This window comes from Mobula hypostoma, chromosome 6 (assembly GCF_963921235.1).
Source record: "Mobula hypostoma chromosome 6, sMobHyp1.1, whole genome shotgun sequence".
In the NCBI taxonomy this organism is placed as follows: Eukaryota; Metazoa; Chordata; class Chondrichthyes; order Myliobatiformes; family Myliobatidae; genus Mobula; species Mobula hypostoma.
The window spans coordinates 175,240,925-175,261,825 of record NC_086102.1 but is presented as its reverse complement, the minus strand read 5'-3'; the positions used below and the strand labels follow the sequence as shown (position 1 = coordinate 175,261,825).

At 42.4% G+C, this 20,901-nt stretch overlaps 1 protein-coding gene across 1 annotated transcript in view; it reads right to left on the bottom strand.

The window, feature by feature from the left end:
- LOC134348796 (uridine phosphorylase 2-like) overlaps nucleotides 1-20,901 on the bottom strand; it is a 47,458-nt gene that overhangs the window by 19,353 nt on the left and 7,204 nt on the right. The gene's annotated exons all lie outside the window — the stretch shown is intronic.

Genomic DNA, 20,901 nt, shown 5'->3' with positions numbered 1-20,901 from the left:
GAAACTCACCCAACAGAAGGCAATGGCAACCAACTGCTGTAATTTGCCTTATACACGGTTCCCCACTACCTCAGAGAGGTGTGGAGGGAAATCTTCCACTAACCAGAGAAACTCCTTTTTTATTCAGAAAACAGAAAATACTCACTCTTCATTGTCACTCCGTTCACTTGCAGTCACTTCAGAATTATGAGTTAAAATTGGAGCGATGCTGAATATATACTCTAGGAATTATATAATCTGCAGAAATTTAATATCAAAGTTTATAAAAGCAACAGGTTAAAGTACATCATTTCTAAAAAGAAAAGTGCAATTGATTATGAATGAAATAATTTACAATAACAGCCACGTAGCAGAGAGGAACATGAAACAATTGTTCAAGTATAATTTAAATGTTAGGTTTTAAGTCCTTCTGGAGTCTGGAACCTGGATACTCTTCTTTATTTCATGGGTTCAAGTACCCATCTGCACTCCCTCATTAATAAAGTGATATTAACCATTCCATTCTGAGTGCATTGAACTTTGGTTTGGAAAGCAGATGGTTTTGTTTTTTTTCCTTTCAATGTTGGTCACCTCTGTTTGTTTAAATATATTTGACCTGGTACACAGTGGTAAGTCAATATCATGAAATTCAAAATAAAAACGTAATTTCAAGGGATAATTTGATTAGATTAGATTATGAGTACACGCAGTCCTCTTTTATTGTCATTTAGTAATGCATGCATTAAGGAAAGATACAATGTTCCTCCAGTATGATATCACAGAAACATAAGACAGACCAAGACTGAAAAACTGACAAAAACTACATAATTATAACATATAGTTAGAACAGATAGTGCAAAGCAATACCGTAATTTGATAAAGAACAAACCATGGGCACGGTAAAAAAAAGTCTCAAAGTCTCTCGAAAGTCCCACCATCTCACGCAGATGGTAGAAGGAAGAAAGCTCTCCCCGCCATGAACCTCCAGCGCTGCAAACTTGCTGATGCAGCACCCTGGAAGCACCCGACCACAGCCGACTCTTGAGTCCGTCTGAAAACTTCGAGCCTCCGACCAGCCCTCGGACACCGAGCACCGAGCACTATCTCTGCCGAGTGCTTTGATCCCATCCCCCGCTGCCAAGCAACAGGCAAAGCCGAGGATCTGGGGCCTTCCCCTCCGGAGATTCTCGATCGCACAGTAGCAGCGGCAGCGAAGCGGGCATTTCAGAAGTTTCTCCAGATGTTCCTCCGTGCTTCTCACATCTGTCTCCATCAGATCAGAATTGTGCACGGTACCCTACTTAACAAATACAGATATCATTTACCGGAGAGGCTGTGCACACTGCGTCGCGCCGCCATCTTCTCCTCCCCCATTTAGTGTGATATTGTTGACAACGGCTGCCTTAAAGTTCAACTTTTGAACTACCATACTGTCTGTGACAAACATTATTATTAGGTATGGCATTCCACACCTTTGACTTAGTAATGATGAAAGAAAAGTTCTATTTTTCCAAATTGGTTTGTGTGGCTTGGAGGGAAACTCACAGATGTGATGTCCCGTGTCCCCACTGGCTCTGTCCTTCCGGTCCATAGGGCCTGTGTGCTTGGGGAAACGCAGCAGGAGTAGCTCTGGTGAACAACACTGCACTTCGGAGATGAAATGCACTGACATCAGAGTTTGCTGATACTGTGGGCACCAGATGATTATGTTGGTGCATTTTGTGCCAAACATGGAGATTCTTTGCCTTGGTGCTCAGTATTACAGCATATTCCTGAGTTGTAGATAGTGGAAAGAGTTTGGGTAGTGAAAATGCATTCACTACTCAGAGATCCTCATGGTGACCATTTTAACATTTCCATATTTTAAATAGACTGATGCCTTAAAAACCCACGTTATAAATAAAACAAGGATAAGATTTGGAATGGCACTATATAATGTCATAATTTCAGTATCTGTCTTCCAGCAAGTCTTTATCAACTATTTTCTATTAACAGTCAGCAACGACTATCTCCATGATGAGAGAATCTAATAAGTTAGCCTTGAAATTCAGTAGTATTATCCTTGCTGGGTTCCCATCATCAACATTTCTGGGCTCACCATTGACCAGAAAGTTAACTGGAACAGCCACATAACCACTGCAATTAAATAAGTAGGTCAAGGACTGGTGATTTACTTCCTGACACCCTAAAACCTTGCCACATCTACAAAGCAGGAGTGTGGTGGAATATCAAATGATTGGCCATTTGAACAGTGGCCAATCAGAGCTCGGGATTCATTGACAAGGACAAGTAAAAATAAGGCAAGGGTAGGTCGGCAGCCTTTATTGGAGCAGCCATTGGTGGAGTTGACAGTGTTGGAGTAGGAATTTGAGGCTTAGCTCTTTGAAACTTGTGCACGGAGAAGCGAGTGAGAGAAGATGAAAAGCTGTAGGTAGATTTTTTTTCAGTTTATTAATAGTTGCCTTCTTTATACTTGTACAGATAGAGCAGTAGGGATGCCCGGCAGGACAGACGAATGCTCCTTTTGTGGGATGTGGGAAGGCAGGGAGTCCACCAGTGTCTCTGACAACTTCACCTGCAAGAAGTGCATTCAGCTACAGATTCAGACACTCCACGCTAAGAAACTGGAGGAAATCTGGAACATTCGGGGAGCTGAAGGAGTGATAGATTGGACATAAAGAGAGATAGTTACACCGAAGGTGCAGGACACGAGAAACTGGGTGACAGTCATCAGGGTGAAAAGGGTTAAACAGTCAGTACAGAGTACCCCTGTGGCTACCTTCCTCAAAGTTGGGGGGTGGGTGATGATCTAGCAGAGGAAGGTCACAGTGGTCAGGTCTCTGGCACTGAGGCTGGCTCTGTAGCTGAGAAGGGTGGGGGGAGGAGAGGCGAGCTGCAGTGACAGGGAACTTATTAGTTAGGGGAACAGAAAGGAGGTTCTGTGGACAACAATGAGATTCCCAGATGGTATGTTGCCTTCCCTGTACCAGGGACTGGGGCATCTCAGATCTAGTCCTCTGCATTCTAAAGTGGGAGGGTGAGCAGCCAGAGGTCCATATATGTACAAATGACTTAGGTAGGAAGAGGGACAAGGTTCTGCAAAATACATTCAGGGAATTAGGTGCTAAGTTAAAGGACAGGACCTCCAGGGTTGTGATCTCAGGATTGCTACCCGTACCATGTGCTTGTAAGGCCAGAAATAGGAAGATCATACAGTTTAACACATGGCTAATGAGTTGGTGTAGGAGGGAGGGCTTCAGACTTTTGAATCATTGGGCTCTCTTCCACGTAAGGTGTATAGAAGGGACAGTTTGTACTTGAACTGGAGGGGGACGAATATCCTAGTGGGAAGGTTTGCATAGGACTGCACGGGGAGGGGGTTAAACTGGAGTTGCAGGGGTGGGAGGGGGGAGTGTTGGGAACCAGAGTGCCAGAACACATAATGGAGTGGTTGTGGGGACAGATGTTGTTAAGACCTCAGACAAGATCAGGAATTGAAAGGTTACGCATAGTGGGGCTAATGTTCTGAGCCACATATATTTCAATGGAAGGAGTATGGTAGGAAAGGCAGATGAGCTCAGGGCATGCATCAACATCGAGAATTATGATATTGTAGCCATTAGTGAGACTGGCAGCTCAATAGTCTAGGGTTCTGCTGTTTTAGATGTGACAGAGTGGGAAGGATTAAAGGGAGAACGGATGGTTTCACTTGTCAGAGAAAATGTCATGACGGTCTCAGTCAGAACAGACCAGAGAATTCGTCTAGTGAGGAATAAGAAAGGTATGACCACATTAATGTGGCTATATTACAGACCATCCAACAGTCTGCAGGATTGAGGAACAAATTTATAGAGAGATGGGAGACTGTTGCAATAAAGATAAGGTTGCGATAGTAGGTGATTTTAACTTTACACATATTGATTGGGACTCCCATAATGTAAAAGGACTTAATGGGAAAGAGTTTGTCAAATGTGTTCAGAAAAGTTTCCTTAATCAGTACACAGAAGTTCCAATGGGAGAGCATGCAATACTTGATCCCCTATTAGGGAATGAGACAGAGCAGGTGACAGCAATTTGTGTAGCAGGATGCTTTGCATCTGGTGATTACAATTATGGAAAAGGGTAGGTCTGGTCCTTGGGCTGAGATTCTAAATTGGAGAAAGGCCAATTTTGATATTATCAGAAAGGATCTGGCAAATTGGGGCAGGCTGTTTTCTGGCAATGGTGTGCGTCATAATTGGGAGGGCTTCAAAAGTGAAATATTGAGAGTATAAAGTTTGTACATGCCTGTCAGAGTAAGAGGTGAGGATAACAGGTTTAGGGAACCTTGGTTTTTGAGAGATACTGAGGCCTTGTTAAGAAACAAAAGGAGGTGCATAGTAGGTATAGGCAGATAGAAACAAATGAAGTTCATATGGAGTATAAGAAATGCAAGAGAACACTTATGATAGAAATCAAGTGGGGTAGTAGACGGCATGGGTTTTCTCTAGCAGACACGGTGAAGGAGAATCCTAAGGGCTTTTACAGATAGGTAAAGAGCAACAGGATTGTAAGGGACAAAATTAGTTCTCTGTAAGATTAGAGTGGTAATATATCTATGGAGCCAAAATATATGGGGGAGATCTTAAGTACAATTTTTGCAACTGTATTTACTCAGAAGATGGAGACAGAATCTACAGAAGGGAGGCAAAGAAGCAGCTCATCATGGACCCTATACAGATTGTGGAGGAGGGGGTGTTTGCTATCTTGAGGTAAATCAGGGTGGACAAATCCCTAGGGCCTGACAAGGTGTTCCCTCGGACGCTGTGGGAGGCAAGTGCAGAGATTGCAGGATCCCTAGCAGAGATATTTAAATCATACTTAGTGACAGGTGAGGTACTGGAGGATTGGATAATGTTGTTCTGCTGTTTCAAAAAGGTTCTAAGAATAAACCAAGAAATTATAGGCCAGTGAGCCTGACATCAATAGTGGGAAAATTATTGGAAGCTTTTCTAAGGGACAAGATATATGAGTATTTGGATAGACAGGGACTGGATTATGGATAGTCAGTATGGCTTTATGCATGGTAGGTCATGTCTAACCAAACTTATAGAGTTTTTCAAGTTACCAGGAAAGTTGAAGAGTGCGTGGCAGTGGATGTTGTCTACATGGTCATTAGCAAGGCATTTTAGCAAGGTCCCAAATGGGAGGTTGGTCAAGAAGGTTCGGTCACTTGGTGGATACAATATTGATTTCAATGTTTAAGAGTCGTTTGGATTGATAAATGGATGGTAGGGGTATGGTCCAGGTGCAGGTCGATGGGACTAGGCAGTTTAAATAGATTGGCATGAACTAGATGGGCTGAAAGGGTGCTTCTGGCCTGTAGATTTTTATGACTCTATGACTCTACTCCCCCCCCCCAAGTAATATTGAGTGTAGCTTCAACAAGACTCAACAACATCCGTGACAAAGCATTTCACTTATTTGTGACTCACAGTGAGCCTAGATATTCATTCCATAGTCACTGGTGCATCATCTACAAAATATATTCAGGTTGCTTGTCTGTACTAGTCTGACCTCATCTCCCTAAACCACAACTTCTGGCACCGGGAAGGACAAGAGCATGAGGTGTATGGGAATACCGCTTGCAGGTCCTTTCTCAATTCATGCTTCCATAATTGGAAACGGGTCAGCAGTGTTTCATTCGCAGTTCCGAATCCTGGAACCCGCCCCGTTGTCAGCGTTGTGTGATGACCCTCACCAGGAAGACTGCAGGGGTTCAAGAAAAAGCACCACCTCCAGGCCATTTGAGGATGGGCAATAAATGCAGAAGCCACATCTTGAGAAGTAAATAAATCAGAAGCAAATTCTACTTGTGTGGATGTTGTTTGTTGGTGGTGAGTTTTGCAACTGAGCCGGCTTCATTTCTCAACTTATGGCCATTTCATGTCGAGGAATTCCTAAGCACTTCACCATGGAAGGATCTGTGGCCTTAGAAGGATGGAGGCAGGTGGAAAAATATGTAGAGCTGAGCCTGATGGTCCTATTTTTGGAACCTTGTGCATTTTTGAAACTGAGGGTAGATTTTGTCTTCGCAGCAAACTACCACAGAATAAGGATAGGCTTACTCATTCTGAGAATAGCAAGGAGTGAAGGGAGGCATGTCTTGGGGACAGTAATAGCTTAATCCAATTGCCTGTTTTACTTAGGTGATCTATTGATAGAGGGAAAAATGGATAAGCTCTTCTGCTATTAGGAAGAAAAAGGATTGACAAGGTCATGACTTGGGAACAGTTGCAGAAAAGTCTGATATTACAGACAGAAACTTGTTCAGCTACATTTAGGCAAAAAGAAAAGCATCACTAGAAAACATCTACAGTACAGTACGTATAGCCTGCTGACAGCACCAGTGTAGTAAATTGTTACTCTCTGTAATGTAAGGTATATAGAAAATAAGATTTATTATAACAAGATGCTACCTGTTGAGTTTTCTGATAAACTTGATTCTGATTAATGGCTTGCATTTAATGTTGAAGTAAAAATCTGTGAACTATTAGAAAGATTACACAAATATACAATTCATAAAATAGGACTTTATATTTGGACACCCCAGGGTATTTTAACATATAACTAGACACTCAGAATAAAGTGAATTTCCTGATGATGGTGTATACTGGAGGATGTGAAATGCGAGTTTGAACCCAAGAAAATATATAGGGCAGAACTGAAATTTGTAATAATGTACATTTATGAAAAATAAAATCTTAAAGATTCTATTGCCTCTTGGATGAGTTTGAGCCAGTTGTGTATTCTGATTCAGTCTGAAATCATGTATTCACTTGATGTTATAATAATCAAATATGTTTTTAATGTCAGGAAATGTAGAGGAAACTTGACCCAAATGTAGCAGTGCAGGTGATTTAGTGGAGAGTGATAACTTCAATAATAGAAAAAAGATGATGGGTCCTGATAAAGGGTCTCAGCTCAAAATGTTGACAGTTTACTCTTTTCCACAGACACTGCCTGGGCTGCTGAGATCCTCCAGTATTTTGTGTGTGTTGCTTGGATTTCCAGAATCTGCAGATTATTTCTTGTTTGTAACTGGGGCTCCTTGGAGAACCAGTTCACCATCATGATCACATCAGAAGGTGAGAAAGCCATTATAAAATCCATGGCGATTTGGAAGTGTAGGGGCTGGTAGGGGTTTGCAGGAACCCAGAGGGCCGCTAGTTGGAGTAATTGGACTAGGCATGTTGAGAGCAAGCAGCGACATACATTACTGATCATGGTTGGCCACCAAAACAGCATCACAGAAAATGTAGCATCCATCGTGGGCCTGAATGGTCGGAGAGAGGTGGGTCCACTGGAGTGCCTCAGAGCACATGGCCGCCAGCAAGTACACACAGTGTATCAGGTGTGTCAGCCGGAGAAGGCTCGTGCTGTAGTGCCTGGCTTATTTGGTTCTCAATGTCCCAGATGATCAGTTTGAGGTTCTAGGAATATGAAATGATGGGCTAAGGGTCAATCTCCATTTCATCTGGGCTGAATTGGCATAACAGGACATCTGCCTTCGTGTTCTTGGTGCCAGGTCATTAGGAGATGGTGAAGGTTGAATTGCATGAAGAAGAGGACCCAGTGAGTCTGATGTGGGTTGAGTTGATGGGTCAGTTGTGTGGATCTGAGGTTCTTGTGGTCATTCCAGATAATGAAGGACTCGGTGTTCCGCATCTGCAGATGTCTCCATTCCTACAGAGCCCATTTGATGGCAAGTAGCTCCAGGTCTTCTACCACATAGCTGCGTTCTGTAGAGATACACTTGCATGAGAAAAGGGTACAAGGGTGTGTCTCCTGTCTGATTCTTGCTGGGAGAGGATAACTAGGAGGAACTGATTGAGACTAGCTGATTTGATGAATGAATAAGGGTTATGGATGAGAGCTGGGTTTAGGTAGGCTGTAGATGATGAATTGAAAATGAATGGCAGGTGACTTGTGTTAGCTGGGTGGAGACGTGGGAGGTGCCTGCCTCTGCAGGCCTGACATTTAATGAATAGGAATAGTATAAACCTGTAATAAATATTAAAATTTGCTGGAAAAAAAGGATAAAAGGCATTAATTAGCTGTTCCTGTCTTACGAGAGCTTTAGTCTGTCAAAGCTGCCAACTTGATTTAAAATTAGTAGTATAGATGTGCTGATTTCCATAACATTTCAAAAACAGGAAGATGATAAGATGCTAGGATAAAGAAAAGTGGATAAATCCTCACACTAGCAGGTTACAGAAAGGACGTTAAGTAATTGAAAGTGGCATCACAGGTAGACAGGGTCTTTTGGCACTTTGCCTTCATGAATCAAAATATTGAGTACAGGAGATGGGATGTTATGTTGAAGGTGTATAAGACATTGGTGAATTGAAAGAGTACAGAGAAAATTTACAAGGATGTTGCCAGGTCTGGAGGACCTGAGTTATAAGAGAGATTGAAAAGGTTAAGAGTTTATTCCTTGGAATGTGGAAGATTGAGATGGGATTTGATGGAGGTATACAAAATTCTGAGGGGTATAGATAGGGTAAATGCAAGCAGGTTTTTTCCACTGAGGTTGGGTGGGATGACAATCAGAGGTCATGGGTTAAGAGTGGAAAGTTTAAGGGGAAAATGAGGGGAAACTTCTTCACTCAGAGGGTCATGAAAGTGTGGAAAGTGTGCCAGCATAAATTGTGTATGCAAGCTCGATTTCAAAATTTAAGAGAAATTTGGGCAGGTACATGGATGGTAGTGGTATGGAGAGCTGTGGTCCTGGGGCAGGCTGATGGGAGTAGGCAGTTTAAATGGTTTGGCATGGACTAGATGGGCTGAAGGGCCCATTTCAGAGCTGTACTTGTCTATGACTCTGTGAGTCAAAGAGCAACGCAGCATGCATACAGGCCCTTTGACCCATCTAGTCCACGCCAACTACAATGCCAAACCATCTAGCCCTAATTTCCTGCAGCTGGCTGATAATGCTCCAAGCCTTGTCCCTCCATATAAGCGCTACTTATATGACAGTTTTTTACCTCCTTCAACCATTTCCTTTGGCAGCATATTCCATATGCTCACCTTCATCTCTGTGAAAAAGCTAGCTCCCAAGATCATCTTAAGTATTTCCTCTCTCATATGACCCCTAGTTTTGGACTCTTGCCATCCATCTTGTCTCTGATTCTCAATTTTAGACATTTCTTTAACGTCGCTCCTCATTTTCCGACATTCCAAGGAATAAAGGGCTGGCCTGACCAACTCACTCCTTCTAGTCCTGGTAACATCCTTGTGAATTTTTTAGACTATTAAACCATAACATATGGAGCAGAATCAGGCCACCATTTATCATGGCTGATTCTTTTTTCCTCTCAAACCCACTCTTCTGCCTTCTGCCCATAAGCTTTCATGCCCTGACTAATCATGAACCTATCAACCTCTGCCTTAAGTACACCCAATACCCTGGCTTCCGCAGCCGTCTGTGACAATGAATTCCACAGATTCACCACACTCTGGCTACAGAAATTGCCCCTCATCTCTGTTCTAAATGAACGTTCCTTTATTCTAAGGCTGTGCCCTCTAGACTTCCCCACCATAGAAAACATCCTCTCCACATCCACTCTGTCTAAGACTTTCAACATTTCATAGGTTTCAATGAAATCCCTACCCTTATTCACCTAAAATCTGGTGAGTACAGGTTCAGAGCCATCAGACACTCCTCATACGATAACACTTTCATTCCCGGAATCATTCTTGTGACTCTCCTCTGAATCCTCTCCAATGTCAACACATTCTTTCTTAGATAATAGTCCAAGTGAGGTCTCACCAGTGTCTTATAACACCCCAGCCAAAACATCCTTGACAAACACAAGAAAATCTGCAAATGCTGGAAATCCAAGTAACACACACAAAGTGCTGGAGGAACTCTGCAGGCCAGGCAGCATCCATGGAAAAGAGTACATACTTGACTTTATATTTTAGTCCTCTTGAAATGACTGCTAAGATTGCATTTGCCTTCCCCAACACTGACTCAAATTAACCTTTAGGGAATCCTAAACAAGGACTCCAACATCCCTTTGCAACCTGGATTTTTGAATTTTCTGCCCATTTAGAAAAAAAGTCTACACTTTTGTTCCTTCTACTGGTCCATGACCATATACTTCCCAACACTGTATTCCATCTGCCACTTCTTTGTCCATTCTCCTAATCTGTCTAAGTCCTACTCATCACTATCCAGCCCTCCACCTGTCTTTGTATCATCTGCAAACTTGGCTACAAGGTCATTAAATCCATCATCCAAATTATTGACATAGCACATAAAAAGCAGACCAACACCTATCCCTGCGGGACACCACTAATCACTGGCATCCAACTAGAAAAGGCCTCCTTTATTCCCAGTCTTTGCCTCTTACCAATCAGCCAATCCTCTCTCAATGCTTGTACCTTACCTGTAATATCATGGGCTCTTGTCTTGTTAAGCAGCCCCAAGTGTTGTCAAAGGCAATCTGAAAATCAATTATACAACATTCACTGACTCCGTTGTCTAAAGCAACATGCACAAAACATTGAAGGAACTCAGCAAGCCAGGCAGCACCTATGGAAATGTTCATATAGTCAACGTTTTGGGCCAAGGTCCTTCTTTAGAACCCTTCTCCTTTGTCTATCCTGCTTGTTATTTCCTTAGAGAATTCTTATAGATTTGTCAGACAAAATTTCCCCTTTTAGAAACCATGCTGACTTTGGTCTATTTTATCATGTGTCTCCAAGTACCCTGAATCCTCATCCTTAATAATAGACTCCAACCACTTAAGTCAGGCTAACTGGTCTATAATTTCCTTTCTTCTGCCTCCCTCCCTTCTTGAAGAGTGCAGTGACAGTTGCAATTTTCCAGTCCTCCAGAATGATACTTGAATCTAACGATTCTTGAGAGATCATAACTAATGCCGCCACAATCTCCCCAGCCACCAGTTTCAGAAAGCTGGGGTGTAGTCTATTTGGTCCAGGTGACTTACCCACCTTCAGACCTTTCAGTTTCCCAAGCAGCTTCTCCTTAGTAATAGCAATTGAACTCACTTCTGCTCCCTGACGCTCCCAGACTTCTGGCATACTGCTGTGTCTTCCACAGTGAAGATAAATGCAAAATACTTATTAATTTATCTCCTGTTTCCTTGTCCCCCTCTCCAGCGACATGTTCCAGCAGTCTGATATCTCTCTTTTACTCTTTATATTTGTTATCCTCTCTGATATTATTGGCTAACTTACCTTCATATTTCATCTTTTTCTTCCTTATGGTTTTAGTTGCCTTCTGTTGGTTTTTAAAAGTTTCCTAATGTTCTAACTTCCTCCTAATTTGTGCTCTATTATATGTTCTCTCTTTTGCCATAATGTTTTTGACTTGTCTTGTCAACCATGGTTGCGCCAGCTTGCCTTTAGAAGACATCTCCATCTTTGGGATGTATTTATCCTGCACCTTCTAAATTGCTCTCAGAAACTCCAGGCATTGCTTCTGCTGCAGTTCCTGCTAGTGTTCCCTTCCAATGAGCTTTGGCGAGTTCCCCTCTCATGCCTCTATAATGCCCTTTACTCCACTATAATACTGATACATCTGACTTTAGCTTCTCCTTCTCAAGTTACAGAATCACATTATGATTACTGTCTCCTAAGCATTCCTTTACCTTATGCTCCAAAATCAAATCTGGTTCATTACACAACACACCTAAACACTGTTGCTTTTCACATTGTTTGTCAATGATTTAGATAATGGAATTGAAATATGAGGTCAGGCTAGCCAATAAATATAAAACAGGAGGTTCTGGCATGGTCCCAGAGAACTGGTAGATTGCAAATGTCAGTCCACTCTTTAAGAAGGGACAAAGGCAAAAGAAAGGAAATTATAGTCAAGTCAAGTCAAGTTTATTTATATAGCACATTTAAAAACAACCCACGTTGACCAAAGTGCTGTACAGATCAGAGCAGATAGCTAAAATCACAAATACGAGAAACACAGACATAACCAACAAGGCAAACAGCTTATAGGCACAAAAGAAACAACACAAGGGCCTAGGCACAAGCCAAAAATCAGCCACGTCAGGAGGATTCAAACGCTAGTGAATAAAAGTAAGATTTGAGCCTGGATTTAAAAGAGTCAATGGAGAGTGTAGATCTGATAGGGAGGGGAATGCTGTTCCAGTCTAGGGGCTACAACAGCAAAAATGCGGTCACCCCTGAGCTTAAGTTTAGATCGCGGGACAGCCAGGAGCGCCAAGTCAGCCGACCTGCGGGACCTAGAAACAGAAGGAGAGGTTAGAAGGTTTGTGATATAAGGGGAGCCAGCCCATTTAGGGCTTTATAAACAAACAGGAGAATCTTAAAATCAATTCTGAACTGTAGTGGCAGCCAGTGGAGGGAGGCCAGGATAGGAGTAACATGGTCCCTCTTCCGGGCACCTGTCAGGAGCCTGGCTGCGGCATCTGGACCAGCTGCAGACGGGACAGGGACGACTGACTAATCCCAGTATACAGGGAATTGGAGTAGTCCAAGCGGGAGGATATAAGGGCGTGGGTGACTTTCTCGAGATCTTTGAAAGAGAGAAACAACTTGATTTTGGTAACAGTACAAAGCTGGAAGAAACTGGCTTTTACTACTGCATTAATTTGCTTGTCAAACTTAAAGGTGGAATCAAATATCACACAAAGGGATTTAACATGGGGTTTAACAAGGGTGGACAGGTTACCAAGACTGTTGGCAATCACTTTGATGGAGTTGAGGGGCCAAATAGAACAACTTCAGACTTGTCTTCATGTAGCTGTAAGAAGGTTTGTGCTATCCAACACTTTCTGTCCTCAAGGCAGTTCATGAGGCTGACTAGGTTTGACTGGTCATTTGGTTTTACGGGGAGATAAAGCTGAGTGTCATCAGCATAACAGTGGAAAGAAATGTTGTATTTTTGAATGATTTGGCCGAGGGGAAGCAGATATAGAGAGAAAAGAATGGGATCTAGGATGGAACCTTGTGGGACCCCGCTGGGGGAAAAGAAGATTTGCCTATGTTGATGGAGAAGCTTCTATTTTTGAGGTAGGCCTGTTAGCCTAACCTCAGTGGTTGGGAAAGTGTTGGAATCCATTACTAAGGATGAGGTTTTGAGGCACTTGGACACTAATGATAAAATAAGTCAAAGTCAGCATGATTTCTGTCAAGGGAAATCTTGCCTGACAAATCTGTTAGATTTCTACAAGGAAATAACAAGCAGGTGGACAAAGGAGAGGCAGTGGATGTCATTTACTTGGATTTTCAGAAGACGTTTGATAAGGTGCCACACATGAGGCTACTTAATAAGATAAAATCTTATGGCGTTACGGGAAAGATACTGGCATGGATAGAGGAATGGCTGACAGGCAAAAGACAGTATGTAGAAATAAAGGGGGCCTTTTCTGGTTGGTTGCCAGTGACTAGTGGTGTTCCTCAGGGGCCAGTATTGGAACTGCTACTTCTCACATTGTTTGTCAGTGATTTGGATAATGGAGTTCATGGCATTGTGGCAAAGTTTACAGATGATACGAAGGTAGGTGGAGGGGTAGGTAGTGCTGAGGAAGCAATGCAATTGCAGCAGGACTTAGACAAATTGGAAGAATGAGCAAAAAAATGGCAGGTGGACTACAATGTTGGGAAATGTATGATTTTGCATGTTGGTAAAATGAACAGTAGTGCGGACTATTATTTAAATGGGGTGAAGGCTCAAACATCAGAGGTGCAGAGGGACTTCGGAGTCCTCATGGAAGACTCCCAGTAGATTAACTTACAGGTTAAGTCTGTGGTAAAGAAGGCAAATGTATTAAAAAATAGATAATGCTGAGACTTTATAAGACACTGGTCAGGCCACACAAGAGTATTGTCAACAGTTTTGGGTCCCATATCTCAGAAAATATGTGTTGTAATTGGAGAGAGTCCAGAGGAAGTTCATGAGGATGATTCCAGGAATGAAGGGGTTAAAATATAATGAGCATTTGGCAGCTTTGGGCCTGTACTCACTGGAACTTAGAAGAATGCGGGGGCAGGGGAGATCTCATTGAAACCTACCAAATGTTGAAAAACTAGATAGAGTGGATGTGGAAAGGATGTTTCCTATGGTGGGGGCATCCAGAACCAGAGGGCTCAAGCCTCAAAACTGAGGGGTGATCCTTTAGAACAGAAGTAAGGAGGAATTTTTTTAGTCAGAGAGTACTAAGTCTATGGAATGCTCTGCCTTAAACTGTGGTGGAGGCCAAGTCTGTGTGTATATTTAAAGCAGAAGTTGATCGTTTCCTGATCGGTCAGGACATCAAAGGATATGGTGAGAAGGCAGGTGTATGGGGTTGAGGAGGATCCAAGATCAGCCACAATGGAATGGTGGAGCAGACTTGATTGACTGAATGGCCTAATTCTGCTCCTATGTCTTATGGTCTTAACATCCAGTCGAGAATAACCTTTCCCTGATGGGCTCAATTGCAAGTTGCTCTAAAAAGCCATCTCACAGGCATTCTTTTGGGATCCAGCACCAACCTAATTTTCCAAATCTACCTGCATATTGAAATGTCCCATGACTACCAGAATATTGCCTTTTTGACATGCGTTTTCTATCTCCTGTTGTGATTTATAGCCCACGTCCTGGCTATTATTTGGAGGTCTGTATATAACTTCCATCAAAGTCTTTTTCTGCTTGCAGTTTCTTAACTACCCACAAGGATTCCACATCTTCCGATCACACAGTATATCAACTTCTATCTAAGGATTTGGTTTCATTTTTTACCAACAGAGCCACCACACCCCCTCTGCCCATCTCCCTGTCCTTTCAATACAATGTGTATCATTGGATGTTAAGCTCCCAACTATGATCTTCTTTCAGCTATGACTCGGTTATGCCCACAACCTCATACCTACCAACTTCTAACTGTGCCACAACCTATACTGCATTAATTCTAATATAACATCTTCAATCCTGTAATTGTCACCCTTTTAGATTTTGTCCCCACGTTACACTGCAACTCATCCCACTGACTACAATTTTGTTCTGTCATCTGCCTGTCCTTCCTGTCAGTTCACTGCACATAACCTTTGTTTGTAAACCAACTGCCCTATCCTCAGCCCTATTACTCTGGTTCCCATACCCCTGCCAGATTAGTGTAAACCCTCCCCAGCAGCTCTAGCAAACCTGTCAGCAAGGATATTGGTCCCTGTTATGTTCAGGTGTAACCCATCCCTTTTGTAGAGGTCATACCTTCCCAATGATCCATAAATCTGAAACCCTGCCCATTGCACCAGTTCCTCAGTGACACATTCATCTGCCAGATCATCCTGTCTTGCCCTCACTAGCGCATGACACAGGCAGCAATCCAGAGATTGCTTTCCTGGAGGTCCTGCTTTTCAGCTGTCTACCTGGCTTCCCAAATGCTCTCTCCAGGACCTCTTCCCTTTTCCTACCTATGTCATTGGAGGTAATAAGTATCAAGACCTCGGGCTGCTCTGCCTTCGCCTTTGGAATACTACGGACCCTGTCACCACGGTTCAGATATGGTCCAAGTGCCGAGTGAGAGACTCTGAAGTGGGTCAATAGTTCACAAAACTTTAATGCCAACAGTGTTCAAGGGAAAATAAAACAATGAACGCCCTGCCAAGCAGGGCCATTAACTAAAACTCTCAAATGGGAAGTGCGGCTGAAAAGAACACCTAATTATTAAACGAATACTGCGAGTCTTCAGAGCCAGTTGACTCCACAGTCCAATTTCTCAGGCAAGGCCAATGCAAACTACATCGAAGTGTTGCCTGCTCTGTCCAAGTCTCTACAAGCACTATGATGACAAGTAAGGAGTTAAATACTATCACCATTAAATAATAATTAGCTGGCACGTGGAAATTCACAAGTGTATTTGCCTAATCTACTGTGCTGCCCAATCTGTGGTTGTGACAGGACTCAATCTGAGATGTCCCTGACCCTGGCACCTGGAAGGCAACACACCATCCAGAATCCTGTGTCTATTCTTCTAACTATGTCATGAACTCTGTGGGTCTGTGCGGCTAGCCAAGAACTTTGGGGCCCAAGGTTTCTGGAACACCTGTATTTGTTCATTGTTGTCTTAACTAGAGTTGTGATGCCCTTGTGCTTTCTATTTAATCTTGTCAAGTTTATTTTGACTGGCACGGGTTTTCTGCGTACTGTGATTATTTAAAGTGGTCTCCTGATTAGTGCTTATCCCAGAGTCCTTGTTCTGAGAATGATTTTTTTTGTGGTATCGCTTAGAGAAACCATCAACATTCTGTTGGAACTCCTATGTATAAATACCTGTTTCTATCTCTACATGGGAGTCTGTTGTTCCTCCGCACATAGGTGCAGTCGTTGCCAGTGCATACTGTGTCAAACTATGGAATCTCCTATCACGACTGCAGTCCTTCCCCTCCCCCCCTTCCATTTTCTGTACTCTTTCAATTTTAACCACTTCTTTTCTGTATTAGGTTGGCCAAAACAGTACACGGTACTCCATCTGTGGCTTCACCAAAGAATTGTGCAACTGCAACTGAACGTCCCACTCAGTATCCTGACTGATGAGGGCAAGTGCAGCAGTTTTAATGCGGCTCAGAAAGTACAGGAGAAAAGACTGTTTGGTCGGCAAGTGCCATTCTTTTACAACTTTTTTAGTCTAATTATTGATCCTTTTGGGGAACTGATTTGAAAATAAACTCCATGATATTTATCTATTCCATTTTCTTGTATTAAATATGACATGTTGTCCACCATTGCTGGAATTGTATGTCCCATGACCTGCTTCTTGTTGTTCTGGTTTTTTTTTATTGGAAGTTCTAATCTTTTCCTTTCTGAGTGACCAAACTCCAGTGTGAAAAAAGTTTATCATATATCTACTGATTTAACTACTTGTCTGTTCTGCAGCATGTGCCTTTCAGCCTTTTACAAACACGGCTCATCAGCCAAGTAGAAATAATAACACTGTGCATAAGGAAATCACTTTTCACAGCACTTGCTGCTGACATATTAAGAATAAACCAGTTGGCTTTTTTCCCTCAGGGTGGTTAAAAAATAATTTCTTCTTTAAAAGAGTTGTCTTGAATATCAATATACCTTTGCTTTTGAATATTCTTCTTTGTATTTTAGTTTCAAGTTAATAAAGTGTGTGGTTCTATGATCCCTATTAACTGGACCTGCTGGAGTAAACTATGTTCATTTCTGCTAAAATGGTCATTTTACATCTAATCGACTATATGGAACTTGTAACCCTGGTCCTTTCCTTGCCTAATTTCCAATTGAATGTGCTTAAAACAATATGCCATTGACCAGGGATCTGTGGACCCCTGATTGGGAACCCCTGCACTAATTAGAGTATCTAGAATTAATTATATGATTAAAGCCGTAATTATCCACTTGAAGCATCCAGATGAATAAATTATAAGAGCTGTCGTCATCCTTACAGAGGTTTAAAGGTTTAAGCCTCAGGTTTAAAGAGACAATGAGTCACATTCTAACAGTCAGCATACATATCATTTAGATTGAAGGGGAACAGCAGCCTTCTCCACATACAGATTTTAAGGGCAGTTCAGCATCTCCATGGCCTTGTAGCACAGTCGGAGGTTGTCAGCATACATACTGCAACACTGTTCCTCTGGCAAAATGAGAAAGAAATCCATGATTTTATTATCATGCAGAGTCCCCTTTACACTCTCAGAATGTCTGACGAAGTTCATGGCTTCCTGGGTTTCCAGCTAAAATAATGCTGTAAAATTGCAATTTCCTGCAGCCACTCTGGGAACAGAAGCAAATAATGAGTATCAATGCTCAGAAATTCCAAAGGAAATCTACAGACTCAGTTAACTGGTGAGGAGAGAGAGGTAAAACCAATTCAGTAGAATTGTGTGAATTTTGTGTTCAATAGAATTCTACCTGTAATATTGGAGAAAGAAAGTGATTTATGTTTCAACACATTAATTACTAAAAGCATTCGCACAATGTTCCCCAGCTATTAAAAACAGGACATATTGAGAATTTAATAAACTGCATAAAACTGAAAACTATAGAGATTACATTAAATTTATATTTGGCCTTAGAGGCACCTCAAAGGAAACACAATGAATACTCCCAAGAAGAATTTTAGAGTAAGTATCAGAATTTAAAATCATTATTCTGCTTTCCTTTCCTCTTGAAATTGAGAGATAGATTAGATTAGATTCAACTTTATTGTCGTTGCACCGAGTACAGATACAAAGCCAATGAAATGCAGTTAGCATCTGACCAGAAATGCAAAGAATAGTGTTATTTACAAAATAACTGCGAATAAAAAGTAAGTGCTACAGCACACAAATATAAAAGTACTGAGACAGTACAATAGGGGTGCAATACTGCTTAACGCTGTGACGTGAGGTTCAGCAGGGTCACAGCCTCAGGGAAGAAGCTCTTCCTGTGCCTGCTGGTGTGGGAGCGGAGGCTACTGGATGGGAGGAGAGTAAAAAGTCCATGGTTAGGGTGAGATGCATCCTTGATAATGCTTTTCGCTCTGCCCAGGTAGCGTTTATGGTAGATGTTCTCAATGGTGGGCAATTGGGTGCTGATAATCTGCTGGGCAGTTATCACCACACGCTGGAGTGCTTTGCGGTCCGATACGGGACAATTGCCATACCACACTGAGATGCAGTTGGTGAGTATGCTCTCAATGGTACAGCAGTAACCTGGGACAGAGGTGAGCTTTCTTGATGCGCTGCAGGAAATAAAGGCGCTTTTGCGCCTTTTTGAGCAGGATGGAGGAGTTCAGGGACCAGATGAGATTAGATTAGATTATGAGGACATTCAGTCCTCATTTATTGTCATTTAGAAATGCGTGCATTAGAAAATGATACAACTTTCCTCCAGAATGATATCACAAGAAAACACAAGACAAACCAAGACTAAAACTAACAAAACCACATAATTATAACATATAGTTACAACACTGCAAAGCAAAACTGTAATTTGATAAAGAGCAGACCGTGGGCACGGTAAAAAAAAGTCTCAAAATCCCGATGGACTCATCACCTCATGCAGGCGGCAGAAGGGAGAAACTCTCTCTGCCATGAACCTCCAAGCGCCGCCAACTTGCCGATGCAGCACCATTGGAAGCACCCGACCGCAGCGGACTCTGAGTCTGTCTGAAAACTTCGAGCCTCCGACCAGCCCTCCGACACAGCCTCTCCGAGCACCATCCTCTGCCGAGCACTTCGACCCTGCCCCGGCTGCCGAGCAACAAGCAAAGCCGAGGACTCGGGGCCTTCTCCTCCGGAGATTCTGGACAAAACAGTAGCAGCAGCAGCGAAGCAGACATTTCAGAAGTTTCACCAGATTTTCCTCCGTGCTCTCACGTCCGTCTCCATCAAATCAGGATTGTGCACGGCACCCTACTTGATAAGTAACAGACATCATCACCGGAGTGGCCGCTGTGAGCTGCGTTGCGCCGCCATCTTCTCCTCCTAGATCCTCGGAAATGTGGACACCAAGGAATTTGAAGCTTGATACATGCTCCAGTGCAACTCCGTTATGTAGATGGGGACGTGAGTGTGGCTCCTAGCATGCCTGATGTCCACAATGATTTCCTTGGTCTTCTGAGTGTTAAGGGCCAGGTTGTTGTCGGCACACCACGCGGCCAGGTGTATACAAATAGAGTCTCAGTAAATATAATTAAGATTAGAAACAATTTAGACAAGTTAGATCTAAGTAATTTTTATATCATTTTCAGAATTTAAAAACAAGAGTCACCTTTAAAAATTAAGGGGAAATTTGGAAGAAGGAAGTGAAGGAGAAACTCTACTGTGGTAGGTTTATAGAGTGAAAAGCTAGTTTGAGTTTTAGTAAAGGAAACCTTAGTGGATTCCAAGAAGAAATTGGACAGATTGTCACAAATAAATGGGATTCATAATTACTACACTGTGAGCTGATGGTTGGTGTACTGGACACTCTGTTCTGCTGATATTCAGTATATTTTTGAGCTGTAGTCTGTGGACTCGTGCACAAGCTTAGCAGTGCCGCTCTCTTGAATTGATTGGTTTGAGAGAGCATCTATTGCCATGAAGAGACTGGTAGGGATGGGAAATTATTTTAATAATATTAGTTAATTAGATGGGTTTTACTATAGTTCTGTAATTTTACTGGCGCAGGTGGAAGTTATTCAAGTATCAAAGTTCAAAGTAAATGTATTATTAAGGTACATGTATGCCACCGTATCCAACCATGAGATTCATTTTCCTGTGGGTATACTCTATAAATCCACAATAGAATCAATGCAAGACCACATGAACTTGGAATTCAACCAGTGCGCAAAAGACAAGAAACTGTATAGATACATGTAATGTCCTGGTTAAGATTTTTACTGCTATGCTGCAGGTATTTCATTTTAGCAGCTCTATAGAGCAGTCTGTTCTGCTTTTAATTTGAGCTAAAGTTAACGGGCTATGTTGTTCAACTTGGGAATGTAGTGTCGGCCAATCAGGATGGTGGAATTGGGAGGTCCTAGAGAAAGCCGTGCAGAGAGATTTTTGGCGATGGACACACGCGTTGGTCGAGGTCTTTTTGGCAGGAGCTAGGAGAAGACAGGAGGGCAGATGGCTGAGAGTGCTGTCCCGGCTGCACAAGGTGCTTTGTGCAGATGAATGGCTTCAAGAAAGAGAGCCAATACTCCCGTGGGGGAGCCCATTTGTTCGAGATGGATTTCGAGCGACGTTTGGAAGATGGTGTGTGCTGTCATGCACAGTGGGTCCAGCTCGTGAGTTAACATCAAATTCAACAAGAGCTCCAACTTATGTGCACATTTGGACGGGGTTAACTGTAATGGACCCTTTTATTCTTTTTTCTTTTCTTTTTCCTACTAACTGATAAAGCTGAAATTTGTAAATGCACTTTCTTTATGATTGCATGCATTGTACAATCTGTTA